The sequence below is a fragment of the Crocodylus siamensis genome, chromosome 1 (genome assembly GCF_052110815.1).
Source record: "Crocodylus siamensis isolate JL-2025a chromosome 1, ASM5211081v1, whole genome shotgun sequence".
NCBI lineage: Eukaryota > Metazoa > Chordata > Crocodylia > Crocodylidae > Crocodylus > Crocodylus siamensis.
Genome location: NC_143395.1, coordinates 225,318,570 through 225,337,761, shown reverse-complemented (window position 1 = coordinate 225,337,761; position 19,192 = coordinate 225,318,570). Strand labels below are relative to the sequence as shown.

The following is a 19,192-nucleotide window of genomic DNA, read 5'->3' as shown; positions in this document are numbered from 1 at the left end:
TTGAATTGGCAGGTATATACGTCCAAGTGCCTCTTCATTTATCTAATATATGTCTTTAAGTATCTGTTTACCTAATATAATGTACACATGTGTGTGTGTGTATGTATGGGATTCTACACTCAGTTATGCTGTTAGAACAAATCCATGTGCTGTTACGCAGTTACTTTGTGTATTCACAAACATGACTGAACACTTCCCTTTCAACTACACTGACTGATCAAGTATGCGCATAAGAGCTTGACCCTGTACCCACTGAATTCAAAGGGCTGCCATGGTATCATGATGAGGCCCTAAAATAAGAGGGCATGATCCTGTTTTTCCTAATGGCAATGATATCAGGCTCATACCAAGATACAAATGAAGAGAGGTTATGCAAGGTGCCAGTGCCTAGTAGATGGGTACTCCTATACTCCTGCTGGGTTGATGTTTTTAAACTGGTAACTTTTAGTTGCCACAATATCATATTTTACAGGACCATTTAGCATATGCCTTGGCATTGGTTTTGTTCTTTATTTGTATGTCCCATGCAATCAAGAATTGCCTAGTGAGAGCTTTTCAGACTAGGTGATACATATCACATGATAATAGGTACAATTACTTCTTGCCATGGACTAACCTGTCTTCCTTTTTTACTTTGGTGTTCTTCTTATGCAGCAAATAATCTTGGATGTGTGAGAGAGAATGGGCTATTTTGTGGTTTTCTAAGCAGTGTTTAGGAGAGTGTCATCATAGACCTGAATGTGGAATAGAGGAAAAGCAGTGGTGCTATATCTCCTCTCATGCCAAGGTAAATCTGTAGTAACTCCATCTAAGTCACTGGAGCTAGACTGATGTAAGGTCACAGTCCAAAACTAGATGGCTAAAGCCTCAGGTGGAAGTCAGTCCATGCTTTTTTTGCCAGGTTGATGAAAAAGACATTGGGTGAATTTTCTTCCATATTTTTTTTCCATAAATAAATGAATTTTCTTTGTTCCTGTGAGCAACAGCAGTGAAATATATAACAGTACTTTTTTCCTAGAGAAAGGGTGAAAAGTTGGAAAATAAAGGTGCATTGTCTTGCATCTTAATTAAGAGCAGCAGGGGCCTGATCCTGCAATTGTATCCAGGCAGCTGGATTCCTGAACCTGTGCAGAAGCTCTGTGATTTCAGTGGGACATCCAGTTGCAGAATAGCATCCCTTTGATTGTTAGAAATCTCTGTTTCTTCTCAGTGAAAAGCAGCACATCCATCAGTTTTGCATTATTATAATGTGTTAATATCCGGAAGGCGCAATAAACATGACAGGACCATTGGGCTATGTGTTGCACAAACACAAAGTAGAATAGAATCCTGTCCCAAAGTGTTGAAAGTTTAAGATGACAAGCAGGGTAGGAAGGCTAGGGATGGGGAGATGATTGAAGTATACGGAATAGCACTATATAGAATAATGAGATAGCACTGGAGAAGGTGAGAAGCCACTGATGTGTCCTTTTTTGTAACAGAGCCTATAATTTGTTGAAGCAAAGTACATTTTAATTTTTCCTTGATCATTACAGATGGGGACAGACATTCATATGGTATCTCCTTTATAACTTCACTAGTCTAAGTGCCATCTTAGCAGGCAGGTATGAATGAGAGAAAATGTACTTCTGACATTTTGTGTTTGGGGTTGGATGCCTATAAAGAAATAATGGAAAGGTCTGCCCTTTTGATTTTTTGTTTGTCTTTGTGGACATATGCAGTTCAGAGCAAGATATGTTTTCACTATCTTAAATATGTTGCATGGCCAAGCTACGGAAGTGTTGGTGAAAATGAAATCAGGAGTGAAATTACACACCTGGGGAAAGACAAGCATGTCACACCCCCTCCCTGAAAGATCCACTTGTAGCGTTTCCCTCGCTACAAGTGGTTTCTTCATGCCTAAGTCTTCTGTTGAATAGGACTGGCCTGTGCGGTGTTGACAACCATGCGTTGCTCAAATCAGGCTGGTCAGTGGGCGCTTCGTCTGTCTTCTGTCTCAGGCTTGCAAGAACAGAGCATGACACAACCCTAAAATGTATTTTTATTTAAATACAACAACTTCCTAGATTTGGCTTGTTCACAATACTATTTCTCTATATTGTGTTGAACAACAGCCATAGAATATTCTTAATATATTTTGAAATAAGCATGACAAATTTCAGCATGATCCAGTAGCGATTATGAGGCTTGTGTACAAATTAATAAGAAAACTGAAACAGCATCATTCATTTCCAGCTGCGTTTGAAGTAACAGTGGTTTTATGGGGGGAAACTTAATGTTTGCAAAATGGATAGTGACAAACATGGTAGTGAAGTTGTTTGTGCAGTTAATTAATTCAAATGTGTTCTGTTGTACTGATAAAAACTCTTATTGCATAAGTAGTAAACAAAAGTTCCAAAATCATCCTATCTTGAATATTAGTTTAAATGAGGGAAGAGTAGTTTGTGAACTGTTGTAAGATGAGGAAGCATTACGTTTTATTTATTGATATAAATCCTCAACCAGAGGACATAAAATATAAAAAGCTAAATGCGGGTCTTGGATGTACGTGTGCAGTTCCCATTGACGTGAAAGGGCTGGATTTTTGTGCCGAAGGCGTAAATTTAGCCATAAGTATTTGATTACAAATTTTGTAATACACTAATATTTACTCACAGGCTGTTGGACTTGCTTGTTGTCAGATTACTTTAGTGCTTGAATTTTAATTAAAGTTACCTGTGATGTTTCAGTGCACTGGGTGTTGTGTCAAAGCAACCGCAGAATGAGAGAGATGAGTTGTATAGGCAAGATGCCTGCTGTGGAAAGGCTAAGGCTAATTGCCATAAGGTTCTGGATACTCAGTTTCCATTCAAATGGATTGGGATTGGACATTCCAAGTCCTTTACCAATGTGTAACATCTCAGTCTAATTTTTTTACTCTTATATGCAGCTAGGTTATCTGTTCATAAGAGTGGGCCCCTCACTGGGGTAAAGAGCTGTATAACAGACTTTAAGGTTTGTCTCCTTTAAAATATTTCCAGGACTGCCTGATCTTTGGTCAGATGAAGAAGGCATCTGTACAAAGGATGCCCACTGATTACGTTAAGTGGAATACCTTAAAAGAATTACCATGTGTTCCATTTCTACCTACCGTGTGGCTCTTGGGCCAGACTGCCAGAGGTAATCTGAAGCAAGTAGCTCAGAAGGCCAAACAGACAGTCCCTGAGAAGGAACTTCATCCACAAAATTGTGAGCAGCTCTGGCCGGTAGTTGGAAGGCTAACTCTGTGAGCAACATTTCTCTCCCTGCTGGAACCATAGGGTAGAATTGTGGGGTGGTTGTGTCTCCTACAGGCAAATACAAACTAGGAGGCAACAAATAGATCACCTTGCCTTGTAACAGCTTATCAGGTGAGACTCTGTTTTACTGGTAGCTAGAGACAAGAAAGTACCTGTTAGCCACTGTTGCAAGTGCCATTCATGGACTCATTCAAAAACCTTCTCTCCCCCATGGGAGAACTTTCTGTTAGGTGTATTATTCCTCATACAACAGTAGCTTCCAAAGGAACTGACAGGGGAGGAAAGGGAGGATGGGCAGGTCCGGGGACATGACTTTTCACCTTCCACAAAGCAGTTCCTGCCTATGGTAATATGACTTTGGTAGTCCTGGGTAGGAAGAATTTATTTAAGTCAAAGTGATTTTAAACCAAGGATTCTAATCGTGTTATAAGTCAAAAAGCAGAACACCTTACTTTTCATTAGCTGTTTTCATCTTGTTTTGTATTTGTGTAGTTTTTATTAATTTTCTTAAAGCAAAATGATTCTCCTTGGTTGGCAGCCATTTAAAATATGTTGATATATACAGCCCTTACAGTAAATATGACACTTCTTTTTGCATATGCTATATCTATGCACATTTAATTACTTATATAACTTAACATACATTTATTTAAATTCTCCATTTTTACTTCTAATTATGTTTAAAATAGTGTAAATTATTTTTTTCTGGTTTGCTAGGTGGGTATTAATTTTTAGTTGTGGTTTGTGTTAAGCTCTGCTTAGATGGAAATTGGAATGAAAAATGCACAAGAAGTGATTTAAACTTGTTTCTTAGTTAAATAAAACCATCTTATCTATTCTGGATACATAAGAAAAGGTTTTCCTGGACATGGTTCTCATTGAAAACTGATTTATTAAACAAAAGTACTGTCTGTAATGAGGGCATCAAAGTGATTGTTTTTGGTTAACATGTCTCTTAGGATTTTAGAATTAGTAGATCACATCCTTTCATACTTAGTTTTTTCTTGATTGGAAGAGGAAAACAAACTTCCCTGGGTTTTTTTCAACTTCTAATTAGTTTCTCATCCTGGAATGAACTTGCCATTGAACTGAACTAGTTGAATAAACTGAAATGAAGGACAAATTCTCATTGCACTTGGAGAAGAGGCTTCTGCTGTCAATTGCTGGTTTAGCACTTGCATAGATGCCAGTTCCAGGGGCTTTCACAGTGACTGCCAATGGTTTCTTTAGTATTGAGTAACAAATATTGGTGCCTGTTATTATATTTCAATTATTGGAATAGATTAAAATAATTTTAGAACTTTATACACATTTGTAATTGTTTTACATTTAATTATAAAAAGGTTTATTTTGAAAAAGAAAAAATGTCTTTAAAACAAATGTAAAAATAATTTTAAAATGTCATTTAAAAAAAAATCATGTCACTCACCAAGTTACACTGTGCTTGCTTGTAGCACTGGATGCGCTCAGCAATGGTTTGGACTGTTAAGGACTACAAAGCTACACACTTTGTAGGCTTCTTCCGCTCATCTAGGTAAGAGTTGGGTCACTACAAATCCTATAGCATGTGACTCAGTGTAAATCAATAGAATTTATCATTTAAAAAAACCTATTTCAGTGTTTTGTCATAACCATTCCTAGTTGTGCCAACACTCTGGGCTATTCCTATAGAATGAAGAATGGCCTCATGTCTCAGTGATGAAGCATCAGAGGATGCTTCATGTTTTTCAAGAAGGAACCCATCATACCCTAGGCTGGAAAAAAAAAAACCTAGAAAGTAAAACTGTCTAGTTTACTGAAAGTATTTCAGGCAACTTAACTAACACAGTATATAGCAAGAGGGAGCATTTAAAAATATTTGTTAAAATGTCATTAATAATATTAGTAAGGCAGGAAAAGGCTTTTAAAAAACATATTACTTAGGTTTAGCCAAAAGATTAGTAACACATTGACTGTAACCTGCCATGGTGCTTGTCTTTAACAGTGGATGCATGTTGTGGCATTTTGGACTGTGAAAGAGAGCAGAGTTACACACTGGGTAGTAGGCTGGTTATGCTCAAAAATGTACAGTTTGCCTGGGGCCTGGTGGCACAGTTTCACAAACCACTCATATTTAGCATGCTTTTGGGAAGAAGCAGTTATCCATTTGTAGGACTGTTCTTGCCCTCCTCCCCAAAGCATAGGTTTTATGATCTTGTCACTTGATCTTGTTTTTTCCATATTTTGTCTTAATCAGTGTAGGACATATTCAAAGTCTTAACAGTTACCATGACTTTTGTATAACCAGATAAGGTTAGAGCCTCTTAAGGTTAGAGTCTTAAATAGAAATTAGGAGAAAATTTTAAGCAAGAATTAGAATGCTATTGTGGATCAAAAGTGCTTTGAATAGTCTATTTAAAAAAAAAAATCCTGAAAAAAATTACATAAACATTTTAGAAATAGGCAAGGGTTTTTGAATAGAGCTAAGCATTTTCTTACTAGAACAGGCATAAATTACATAAATCAGTCATCAGGGAGGGATGACCATTCTCATATACATTTTGTAATTGGCTTCATCAGAAAATGAAGAATAAGCTAGGATCTAAGGAAAGCCGTGTATTTGGGCAACACTTTATGAATTTTTTCTTATGGACTTTTTGGTGCCCATCTTCATATATTGTATGAAGGCTTGATGTTCAGTGTGTGACTGTTCTCTAAAAAATCTGATGTTTTTACTGTTTATTGCACTTTCATGCACTGCAATTGAGCTACTCAGATTCATTAGTCACATTTGAAAATCTTGAGTTCAGCTTATTTTGAGCCATATTCAGGTTGGGTGTAAGTTCAGACTACTTCATTAACAGCATAAAGTTAAGACAGAATCTGGCTCTTTGTTTATAATTCCAGCACCCACAAAACCAGCCAAAATTGCAAGTTCAAACATTATTCTGACTACATTTATAGTACTGTGTAGAGAAAACAGATTCATTTTATATCATCTTGCTATAAACAAAACTTGTTTGGTTTGACCTATTTGATCATTTTGCCAGCCTGATGAAAATATCCCATCAAGCATTTAGCTATCTTGTCTGTCTTTTCCTTCATACAGTCTTGGGTTTGGGAACTTGCAGAAAATCTTGGCAAAGGACACTCTTGGTACCCAGTAAAATCTCTTATTAAATGTCAGAGTCCGGTGTTCTGTTTTCACATGCAGTCTAACTAAGCACAGAGGGAATTTGTGGTATATCTCAAGTTATATACTCAAACGGGTATGTTTCTTTGAAGCAAGCATCCCTTACACGATACTGTATGTTTTGTGCACTATAGACAGCATGAGGAGTGACTAGAGCAGTCATTTTTATGAATTTGTGTATCATGCTTTCAAATGATGTCATTCTGTTGTCTAGGAATAGTCACAACAGGCTTGATGGTGGTCTCTGAAGCCACTGAGAATCTTGTTACTGACTTCAAGCTCATGACCAGGGAACCTAGTTTTCCACAGGAAAAAAGCAAAAAATCTCCATTTAAAAATCCTCATTTTTCTGCAACCTACTAAAAGTGCAGCAGTATCCCTTGGCAAGCAGCACCTTTTCTGCGCTCTCATTTTTGCTGTGGTTTTTAACTCTCATCCAATCAGTAACATGTCCCATTTTCCCCCCACTGCTGATTGGCTGCAGAATGTTGCTGTGCTTTGAGTATGTCATGGAAAAACACAGATTCTGTGTTTTTCTGCAGTTGTCCATGTCAGACAGAAAACTAAGATCTCTGGTCATAACAAGATAACATCAGTACCATTCTGTAAGGTTGATCTATGCTTTAAAGTTTTACTGGTAAAATTTGATTTTTACCAAAATAGTAATTGTGTTACACTAGTAAAAGCAAAATAGTTATGCTAGTAAAAGCACTAGTGTAGATGCTGTTATACTGGTATAATGATGCCTTATACCAGGATAAATTATTCAACTTTTGAAATCAAACTTAACTGTACTAGTATGAACACTTGTAGATTTGTACCTATGTTCTCAATGCGTTGTTTGTTTGTTTTCCAGTTTAACTAGTATAGGTAAGTGGAAAAATACAGTTAGTGTGTCTATAGTGTCAGTATTGGAATAGTTTATGTGGCAAAAATTTCTAGTGTAGATAAACTTTTGAACTAAAACATGAATTCTTCTCTGATGGTGTCAAGAATTGAAAAAGTAGGATCTGGTTTTGACTTAGAATGAGTTTCTAGTACTGTGTAAACAGAGGCATGATTAGCATATATTAAAGTCTGTCCTGGGGCACACATTGACACCACAGATAGTATCATTTACTATTCAAGTTCAGATAAATTCACTTGAGCTAAAAATGAGCTAAAGTATGGCATTCATATTTTTCTGAGTCAAAGAAAGGTTCTGATGTCATGAAGAGGCTTGAAATGAAGTTCGGGTTAAAGAAGAATGGGCCAGTGGAATAGGAAACAAAAGATTTGGGTATTATTGTGGGTTCTGCCATTGACTTGCTTAGTGGTATGGGCCAAATCACTTCCTCATTCTGTTCTCCATTTTTGAAGCCGGGATAATAATACCTTCCTTCCTTTGTAAAGTGTTGTGCAAGCTGTGGATGAAAGCTCAGTGCTGGAGAGCTGGTCAGAAAGTTCAGGAGGGTTTGAAAGTGCTAAAAACTAAGCCAGATTTTTTTTCTAGGTTTGGACCCTTTTCTGCCATGCAGTGAAAATGCTAAAATAGTCATTATTATTATTATTATTATTTTATTATTATTACTATCACCACATGCTTTTAGGGATACTTGGTGCATGAATTAGTTTTTGTTTAATATGTTTGCAGAACACTTTAAGATCTAGAAGAGGCATTTTGCTCAATTTCCTGGAAAACTTGAATTTGGCTAGATTGACTGGTGGCATTTGGTGCTGCCAAATAAAAAGAAATGCATCGCGTTCTAACCAAGTGTAACATCATACATAGAAGCATAAAGATACGTAGAGACAAATACAAAGTGGGAAAGTCTTTCAGCTGTAAACCAAGATGTATGTTTGTCAGCCCCACTTCCCCGCTGCAAATTATTATAATTAATAATACTTTAGATTTTAATTGAGAACCGTATAATGATAAGCTGGTTAATACTTATTGCATTCACAGGCAAAAGGCATTAGCTTCATTTTACAAATGGAAGAATAGAACGAGGAGCGTTAAAGAAAGGCCACATGGCAAGTAACGGATCCACCTAACTCCTAGCTCTCTGTTAAGTTTACTGGACAATGTTGTCTCTTTGCTACCAAATACTAATAGATCTGTCTGCTAACACTTTGTGCCTGGAACATAATTACAAATTATTATAATAAAGACAATGGTATTTTAATAATAATTAAAAATAGCATTTTGCCAGTCAGCTAAAAAAATTCATGAGAGGTATGTATTGCAAACTTAGCTATGTGTACAGAATGAACCTGTTAGTGCCTTGTATGAATACTGGGATATTTAGGTTGCGTATTCAAGATGGAAGCATGATAGTAGAACTGCATCATGGGTCAGAAGCCTTGGTACATGAAGCCTGGTTCTGCTGAGCCAAAGCTCCTTCTTTAATTCACTGCCATACATGTGTTGCCATCCCTTATTCATAGTGACCAGAAAGCCATTATGGGTAGTTTTACACATGCTCCAGGGGTGGAGGGGAAGGTGGCACTCTAATTAAAGCACCCCGAGCCTCTTGGGTGCTTTATCTGATAACGCTTGTCAAACAAGCTTTAGTTAAAGCACCCCCTACTTCCATTTGAATTGCAGGGACACTGATATACAAGATTCAGACGCTTGCTGGAGCACACTAATTACTATGCTCTAGCAGTCTCAATTAATTGAGTCTGCCCCAATGAATTGTAATCACAATGCATCAGACCAGCCTCCCAGCTCGTGTACAGGCACCCTATGACAGACAGTAAATTCAGCCTTTCTCAAGAAGAGACTAAACAGTCACCTTGCTGGGGTCACCTAAGCCCAGGTGCCTTCCTGCCAAAAAGGGGGGGGCTGGATTGAATGATCTGCAAGGCCCCTTCTAGCCTCTAACAATCTATGACTCTATGAAAGACTGGCATCAGAAGCACAGATTATTATGTCTCTGACATTAGAGGATTTTGTGAAGGACTCGATAACTAAGATTCCAAAAACTTACATCATCAACTTCCTGAAGTGGAATAGTTAAATAACAGAGACAAAACAAACAATGATCTACATAAAATAGATCAAACTAAGAATCTGTGGCTCATTTCTTCAGCTGGCCCTGTTTGCAGTCCTAGGCTTCTGAACACTTTAGGCATGCCCTGCTTTATAAACTATACAGAGGCTGAGCATACCTGAGCTCCATTTCACAGAAAATCCTTAATATCTTACTTGCCTCCTAGCTGCATTTCCAATGTTAACAGCCTGTGTGGAACACTGTGAAATGAAACAATAGATATCAAAGAATCCCAGGGGAGTTGTCCCCTCTCCTCACCCAATCTTGGACTGTAATCAGCATTTTAAAAGAGCTTTCACTACAACTGTTTTGCATGCCCAGAACTTTCCAAAACTAACATCTTTGGGCTGGCATTTCCCATGCTTGGTTTAAGTTTAAAGGAAACTTTTTTGGAGTAGTGGGTATTAGTAAGGAGATTCCCATCAAATCCTGTCAATTTTCTGAATTGTCAGAGACTGAAAATAATTTGCATTAAGAAGAATCCTGAAAAACTCTTTTTTTAAAATATCTATACACACGAATGTATTTACAGGGGGGAAAAAACCCAGCTGAAGTCTGGCACTTGGCATGAGGACTGGCACTTCTCCTTGGGTACAGAAAAATGGATTTTATTTCACAAAGATAGGACATTTTGAAAATTCTGGCTTGATCATGCACACACAAAAGAAGTCTTTAGCTTACACATTTGATGCCAGATGCAGCAACATACAAATTTTTGAGTACATACAAATACAGTTTCAGGATTGACATCTTATGCATGCACACAGCTAGGTAAAGACCAGGTCCTGCACCAAGATCACTCGGTTGCCTGCATACATGTGGAGCTCTCATGAAGACCATAGATCTTTCCATGGGTGCAGCAGTCTGCAGTAGCAACTTTTTTGATTGTGAGTGAAAGCTGGCATTTCTGGAGTGCATATGTGCCTCTAGGAAATCTGATGGGACATTTGTAAGTTGAACACACTGAACCTCTGTGGCTTGAGGCGTTTGCAGGTTCTATATGTTGAGTCATTTTGGACTTAACAATAAAAAAGAGTTCTGAAAAGATAGTCAGTTGCAAAAAAAACCCAAAAATGGAATTTACTGCAAAACTAAGGATAAATTGGTAGGACATAGAACAAGATTCTTACAACAGCAGGATTTACTTAGCCATGTTGCTTATGTGTGTTTTTTCTTTATTTCTTAATACCTTAATTTGTACCACTTCTTGGAAAATCTGCTTCACCCCCTATCAACAAAACAGCTTCCTGGGTAGCAGTTGAGGATTTCTGCAAAATGTGAGGTTTAGTTGAAAAAGGAAATGACAAAGTGTCTTGTCCTTATGGTTATGGAGATGTGAACCAAATTTCCATAATGCCCAGTGTGTGCAAGTCTGAAGATGAGCCAGGTCCTCTTGGTGGTCAGAGATTTTCCCAAGCTTTAGCAAGGTGAATTTTGGTCAGTTTCACTGCTCCTATTCAAAGCCCTGTGAAGGCAGCAGTGAAACTGAAAAGGATCAGATCATTCTCAATCTGCTGCTGCTTGACAAAGCTATTATCAGACACAGAGTCAGTCACTGCATTTATTCAGTGTAGGGAGGACTTCCAGTGAAGAGATGTGGAATATGCAGGGAAATACATCTGTAGTCTTGTATATTGTGATTACTGCAACCTGCCCAAGAAGCTGGGTAAATGACCCCCTTCCCAGTTCTGTGCTGTCATTGTTAGATTGCTACCAGTAGCCAAATACCTAGTTTAAATCTAGCTCAGGTAATCTCTCTGCTACACTGTAGTCTAGAAATGCAGACTGGTAGAGGATAAAGGAGAGTAGAGGAGAGCCAATCTGCTTTGAAACAGCCAGGCAAACCAAAGTTATAATTGCGCTTGCTGATTGACACTTGCATCTTCTTTGGTAGCAACTTTCAAATACTAGCTTAGGTGGGGTCTGATATAGACTTTGGTAGCTGTTTCGTTGGTTAGGAATGTTTTTTTCTCCTTTTTAGTAATGATATGGTAGGAGTATATAACAGGACCTTTTGACAGGGATTTCACCCATACAGGTTAATTCTTAGGCTAGACCCCAGTGTCTTAGCAGGTGTGGGTTGGGCAAAAAAGGCTGAGCCGGGGTCATGGAGGAGAAACACCAGGTGGAGAACCATGATGCTGAGTCCTTGGAGTCATGTGTTCCCACAATGGGACTCCATTGGTCCAGAGAGCCTCCAGGAAAAAGAAAACATGGAGCTGGGCTCTCTCATCCCCTGGAGAGGGCAACATGCAGCTCCAAGTCAGAGCAGGCTCTGAAGATACATGTGGAGAAAAGCCTCAGGGAAGCAGGAGCTGAGGCACGCTGTAAGAGGCACAGATGAAGAAAAATCTGGAGCAGCAGGCAGTACTGAGAGGACTGGGCAGAGAGGCCATGCGAAGCAGCACGTCAGTGGGTGTGGAGAGCCAGTAGCCACTATATTTTCTTCTTGCCTTGATTATTATTAAGTAGCTTAACTAAAGAGTGGCCAGAACTGACTACTTCCAAACCCAGAGTTGATGGGTGGACTTCAGCATTCGAGTAGTTTCTTCTTTTTTGAAGCTCATGAGTTGATGAACATTTGCTTATTTGCTTTATAATGGAACCTGTGCCTTTCAGGGTGCATTCATAAATTAACCAACTGTAATTTGCAATTGATCTCCCTTGGGTCATACTACTTATCTTTATAAATTCATGGTTTAGTGGGCCTCTGAGTGTTAATCGACAGTGTGATGAACTTTGGGAGATGATACCCAGCAGAAGATTAACGAACCTTATTGAGTTGCCTTGCTTTCTCGGGTGGAGGTGAGGTAATGGATTCTCCGTTATGAGTAAGGTGACGTTTTAGCTAAACTTAACTGATGGAAGAGTGAACTGGGGGCCTTTAGGGGCAACAAGATATGGATGCTGATGATTGATCAACTGATGAACATTGTGGTCCTTTTGTGAGACTAAAGTATTGATTTCAGTTGATTTCATTAAGGACTGAAGAGACATGACAAACTGGACTAAAGGATCTAAAACAAGGTGAAATAAATTGGTATATAGGGGCATATAGGCTGTGGAAGCAGGAGGTAGTTACCAAGGCAAATTATACCTACTTGGCCCGCACTTGGAGGGAGGCAGTCAAAAAGGCCAAAGCAGAAATGGAACATAGGCTGGCAACAAAAATTAAAGACAACAAAAAGTCCTTCAGGTATATAGGGAGTAAATAGAAGGCTCAGGGTAGCATAGGACCCCTACAGGACAAACTAGGGCAATTAGTGATAGATGGGGTGGGGGCTGAGGGCTGAGCAGCTGTGACATAGATGATTACATAGTGAGGTGGGTGGCTAATGGCTTAGGGGTCGCACCCAGAGATTGGTGGTGGATGGGTCGGTATCGACTTGGAAGGATTTGGGCAGTGGAGTCCCACAAGGCTCGGTCCTTGGACCTGTGCTGTTCAATGTCTTCATCAGTGACTTGGATAAGGGCGTAGAAAGCACTCTGTCCAAATTTGCAGATGATACCAAATTATGGGGTAAATTTAACACTAGGGGGTAGGGAATTAATCCAGACAGATCTGGACATGTTGGAAAGGTGGGCAGAACAGAATAGGATGCAGTTCAACAAGAACAACTGCAAGGTGCTGCATTTAGTGAGAAGGAATCACCAGCATGCTTACAGGCTGGGGGAGGACCTTCTCAGCAGCACAGCAGTGGAAAGGGGTCTCTTAGTCATTGTTGACACCAAGATGAATCTGAGTGGTCAATGTGATGAAGTGATCAGTAAAGCTAACCGCACTTTGTCATGCATTAGCAGGTGCATGACAAACAGGTCCAGGGAGGTGGTACTTTCCCTCTGTGCGGCTTTGGTCAGGACACAGGTGGAGTACTGCATCCAGTTTTGGGCGCTACACTTCAAGAGGGATGTGGATAACTTTGATAGGGTTCAGAGGAGGGCCACTCATATGGTTAGGGCCTACAGGCAAAGCCCTATGAGGAGAGGTTGAGGGCCCTGGATCTCTACAGCCTCCACAAGAGAAGGCTGAGAGGTGATCTAGTGGCTGCCTGTAAATTCATCTCAGGGTAGGAGGGGTTGGGGGACACAGCAAGGAATAGGAGATGCTCTGTTTATCAGGGAACCCCTTGGAGTAACTAGGAACAACGGCCACAAACTGACGGAGAGCAGATTTAAGTTGGACAACATCAAGAGGAGCTTCTTTGTGGTAAGGGTTGCCAGAATCTGGAATAGGTTTCCAAGGGAGGTGGTGCTCTCCCCTACCTTGGGGGTCTTTAAGAGGAGGCTGGGTATGCACCTGGCTGCGGTTGCCTAACCCTAGTGTTCTTTCCTGCCCAGGGTAGGGGGTTGGACTCCACGCTCTGCTAAGGTCCCTTCCAACCCAAACATCTATGAATCTTTGGTAACTGGATTACGTAATGAGACCAGCCATTGGCATCTTGAAAAGAAAGGGACAGAGTGTAGGGAAGGAGGAGCCCTGTGAAACAACCCTTTGAGGTGAAGGTATCCCACTGTCTTCCATATAATATTGACCCTCCCTTTTTCGGTATTAGGACAAGTCGTGGCAGGTGAGACTGAAGGAGAGGGCAGGGATTTGACCCTTGCACTGGGGAAGTGAGGACAATCAAGCAGTGCCTTCTCACTAAGTATATGACACCTTCTGTGTGCAAGCAGATTAATAAAATGTTTGAAACTTCCTGGCAGTGACCAATGCTGGAGCATCCTGGTCAGTTTCAAAGTACCTTCACCTTCCCAGTAACTAGAATGAGAAGAAAAAAAATGGCTTTTCCCCAGGATGTTGCAGCAAGACGCTGCCTGCCTTCTCCATTGGCCTTTGGTTACTAGGTTTATTTCTCCAGCTATTAGGACTTTTAAAGTATAGTGGGGATATGGATGTGTTGACTAGCCAAAAAGTATAGCCACCGTTGCACAGTGCTAAGAGAAGTATGCAACCCCTAGAAGTTCTCTCTGTTCAGCAGTACTAAAATAAACTCTGGCAGAAAAAAGCTTTTTTGTCCAAGATATATAATGCCAATTTATTTCATGCCACTGACTGAGATACCATGGTTGCTTCACTCTGCTCTAATAAAAACAGAATATAAGAAAAATTACTTTCTTGTGATTGAAAGAGGATGCTCTTGTTGGTTTTCCCTTGCTAGGAAAAGGGCTGAAGATCTATAATTGTTGCTTTTGGGTTTATTTATAAAATCCTGAGGCAGCAACTAAAGCCTATACCAAAGACTATTTGCTCATGTATGGATGTCATGTATGGATATATCCACTCAAGTCTGTCAGTAGCCTTTGTTTGGAAAGCCCAAAGGAGTTTGCCAGAGCTGGTTTGTTTCACCTTGAATACACAGCAGAGTAACTTGCTCAAGGTCACTGAGGTTACCACTCACTGGGTGTGTCTACACAAGATGCTGACTGCACAGCAGCCCGATACTAGTGGGCAGTAGCGTTGCATGGCAAAAACCCTGCTGAGACGCTACTGCGCAGTAGTATTAGGCTACTGAGCAATAGCATCACTTAAAAGGTGTTTGCTGGTGGTACTGCACTGTACTTTATACAGGTACTAAATAAATGTGTAGTAATCACTGCACAGTAGCATCTTGTGTAGACGTGCCTACTGATTTGTATTGGTACGAGGTGAAAATTGGTCTCTATCGCTCCTTCAGTCATTATACATCTCTAACACATTACAAGACTAAAATGGGGACTGTAGTACTTATTCACAGAGATTCTTCCCTGGCTTTCCATCCTGTGCACTGGAGTAGCAGGGGCTTTACTTAAACCTAAGCAAGAATTTAGCAGCCAGAAATTTCAAGACAGTCTTTCTTTTGGCTGTCCGCTGACGTTATGGTGAGTGGAAAGGTGAATGGGTTTTTGGCTACAGCTAGAAGTGTCACTCACTTCTTAAGATACTGAATGAGTGGTGAATCCAGTCTCTCGAGTGGTGGGACAGAGATCCATGCATCTCTGTTTGCTGTGATGTGTAACAAAATGACAGTTTTAGATTTGCCTCAGTTTTCTGTAGCCCAGTTGAGTGGTTCTGGGAGCTTATCCATCAAACCTGGATGGGTACTCATGGGGGGAAAAGGCATTAATGGTAAACAACAGTCACATTAAACATGGTCATATGAAGTCAGATCTTCAAACAGGTATGTAGCTTCTGAAATAACTTGATAAATGTAATCGATATTTGACCTCAGAGTTGCCACTTACCATACTGTAAGTTAAGCATGTATGTACATCTTGGAAGGATTGAGATTTAGCATGATGGTAGATGCCAAAAACATGGCAGATAACACGGACAATAGTCATCCATGGGTCATTACCATTTAAATCCATGGAATTTCTGTTTAATATGTTTAATTTGGCTTCTGGCTGGTGACTGTAACATTTGACCTTAATGTTATTTTAAACTTGTACACAACAGAAAGTGCCTGTCTTAAGAGCAGGGTTCATGGTAAATATTTAAAACACAGTTAATCTAAAAAATAAAACCAGGCGTTCATCCTCACATACAAAGCTATAATGATCTGGCCAGAAAATATTCCAAAGAACTCCACCTGCTCCACAAATATTTCCCCCTCATTTTAATATATGGTATGATAAAGCATTAGAGTCATTCATAAATATTTATTCTTTTAGTGTGCTCTGCCCTATCTCCTGCAGTACAGTGCTTCCTAGGAAACCCACAGAGTCCCACAAGGTGGCAGGAGCTTACTGCTCTGGATTATGCATGTTAGAAATGTGGAGTAAAGCTGGTAAAAGAAGAGATTCCTTCTCTAGTTGTATGCACCCAATTCTTCATGAAATAGGCCTCAAATTTCAAACTTATCTTTCTTTCTTAGGTAGGTATGTTTCTGAATAATTTGGACAAAAACACCCCCAGCCTCAAAATGTTACAAGAGAGAAGGAAGAGATTTCTCTCAAGCTTGATTTATTTCTTTAAAGCAACAACAAAAAGGCCTCAGTTTGCACTCCAGAATCCGTAGTCTTTCTTTGCTAGTAAGTTGAGTCCTAGAGAAGACAGTTTGGCTAAAGCTATGCAACTAAAGGCCATGACATGGCTGTTTCCTGTTGTGAGAGAACCTAACCATGAGCGTGTGTAGGGGAGACAGGGGCCCTAAATTGAAGCCGTGGGTTTTAAAAAACACGGCTTCAATTTAGGACCGATTAAACCCCCGTGTAGTGCACGCACCCCTCTAACTTACCTGTCTCTGGCAGGGACAGGAGGGCGAGCTGCCAGCAGGCAGAGTGGTCCCTGGGCTGCAGGGATGCTTCCCTCTGCGGCAACTGCAGCTCCCCCATTCCCCAGGCGGCACCTGCCCACATGCACCTGGCTTGGGCAGTCCTGGGGGGCACCACAGCTGTAGATGGAAGCACTGGGACCCTGTGCAGCTGAGGCAGGCAAGCAGCCTTCAGGGGGGAGGAAAAAATGATCAGGCTTGCTGCTTTTCTTGGGTGGAACTGCTTTCTTGGGCTGCTGTCAGGCTCGAAGCAGTTTTAATTTGCTGCACCCCAAGTCATTTAAGGCACATTATGCTGCCGAATTTCCTACAGCGGCTGGAATGAATGCACAATATGCCACTGAGGCGTGCGAACACCAGCACCATTAAAGAGGTGCAAAAGTATTTAGCCCGCTTTAAAATGTTGTGTGCACATGCCTCATGAGTGCAGTCACTGGAGCCAGGACACAGGGCCTGCGAGGAGAAGTGAAGCCATTCTGCACTGTATTAATAGAAGGAAACAAGGCCCTGAAAATGATTTGCTTTGGAAACTATGAATAATCAAAGCAGCATGAAACATCTCAGGGTCCTAGGAATATTGAAAGGCATCAATGTGCAAGTGGAGAGAATGCTATTCTCTTTTTAAAAATGTTTTGCGATCTGGGAATTTAAAGCATTGCATAAGGGCTAAGGACTAACTGAAGCGTTTCCTACTGAAGACAAGATGTCAGAGACTTCTGAATGCTAGGTATACTTGCTTAACTTCAAGCTTTGGGCCAAAGATTCATGGTTTTCTAGGATTTCTGTGGCTCTCAAGTCTTTCTCCAAAATCACAGCACTTCCCAGTTTTGGCCATGGAAGTGACATTGAATAGAGCAAAAGAAAGTTTTGAGTGACAAACCATGACTCAGTATTCCCAGTAAGGCTGTTCTTGAGCCCCACTTCTGATCAGAATCACCTGGACACACTTTTTCCTAATGAAAAAAAAATGTTATTTTTTTATCATGTGATGGCTGCAGTGGGACAACAGGTGGGAGGAGAAGTTGAATTTTAGTGCACTGGCTAGATATTCCTAGGAGAATGGAGCAGAGATTTCAGGAACCTGTTTATGTAGGCAGAGTTTTAAGGATCTCTATTCAGTACAGTATAGCCAGAAAAAGAGGGTGGTATGGAGTGACCTTCTGAATCATTAGCAGTATCATAGGTGTAGAAACAACTTTTATTGCTATGTGAAATTTGAGTGTTCTTCCCTCCACCTGCAAGTGTTTGCTGTATCGCTATTGAAAGAGGAAAAGATACGGAGGCAAGAATATTGGGAATAGAAGCATCAGGTGTATTTGTATGAATTCTGTCACGGAGACCCATGGATATCATGCTCTTCCTTTCCATTTTGCTGGTGGAGGCTGTTCCTTAATTGTGTAATGACCTCTAAAATCCAGTCCATGATGATCTCCAGCGATGGCCCTCCAAGATACGCTGTTCAGTTAGATGCATCCAATTGTGGGGGTGGGGGTGGGGAAATTGTCACATGTTCAAGATGCAACAGTTGCAAATCATTGGAATGTCATGATGCAGTATTAAAGTTAGCATGTGTTAGGGTGGTGTCACACATCCATTTGCCACAGTTGCAGATCACTGGAATGTAGTAATCTATGACTCATGATTGCTATGACCTATTAAAGTTAGTACATGTTGGGAGATAACCCTCCCCTGGAAGGGAGCAACTTTTCAGTGGCACAGAGGCACTTGACACCTGCTAAACTACTCAAACGTACATCTTTCTCATGTTTTAACTGCACAACTGAATGTGTGACACGCCCCTGTCTGCAAAGCAAGGATGATGTTAAGACACAGAGATATACTGTGCATCACAGAACGATCTCATCAATTACCATGCAGTACATAACCCACTCTTGTCTTAGGCTACCAGAGTGACATGCTGTTCAGAGCTGGAATGACACTTCCACTTGACTGTGTCTGTATTCAGGGGTGAGTGTGATGTTTTAGGAAGTGTTGGGCTATAGGTATAATTTTTTTGACCTTGGTCTTAGCCTGGAGGAAAAACTTTTTTGGACCATATGATCAAATTATATTTTTATGGTAACAGAGTGAAAATAAGGAGGGTTTTAGCTGTTAAAAATTTTAAGTGTTGTTTATATTCCAAGGTTGTTTGTGGTGGCTTTACCACTACATATAAATAAGTGAATTGGTAGGTATGAATTTAGCTTTTGATTGGGATACTAGTGGAATATATTGCCTTCCCCTGTGGATAGTTTTGAAGGAATCTGACTTCCAAATCATATATCATGTGAAAATAGGATGACATGCCAGATGTATAGAATCACTCTTCTATTCCTTTCATATAGAACTCAGTTGTATGGAATAGGACTCAGTCATGCACATATCTTGTTGCACATTGAAATGAATGTAACTATATCTATTTAATCAGTTATAGCTGAGATTTTCAAAGCCACC

General features: G+C 40.2%; 1 protein-coding gene across 11 annotated transcripts in view; it reads left to right on the top strand.

The window, feature by feature from the left end:
- BBX (BBX high mobility group box domain containing) overlaps positions 1-19,192 on the top strand; it is a 198,007-nt gene that overhangs the window by 9,293 nt on the left and 169,522 nt on the right. For 2 of the 11 annotated variants that reach the window (XM_090058199.1, XM_090058172.1), the window contains exon 3: positions 4,733-4,812. The exons of the other annotated variants lie outside the window; for them this stretch is intronic. The gene's annotated coding sequence lies outside the window, so the exon portion shown is untranslated. The remainder of the gene's footprint in view (positions 1-4,732; positions 4,813-19,192) is intronic. 11 annotated transcript variants of the gene reach the window in all.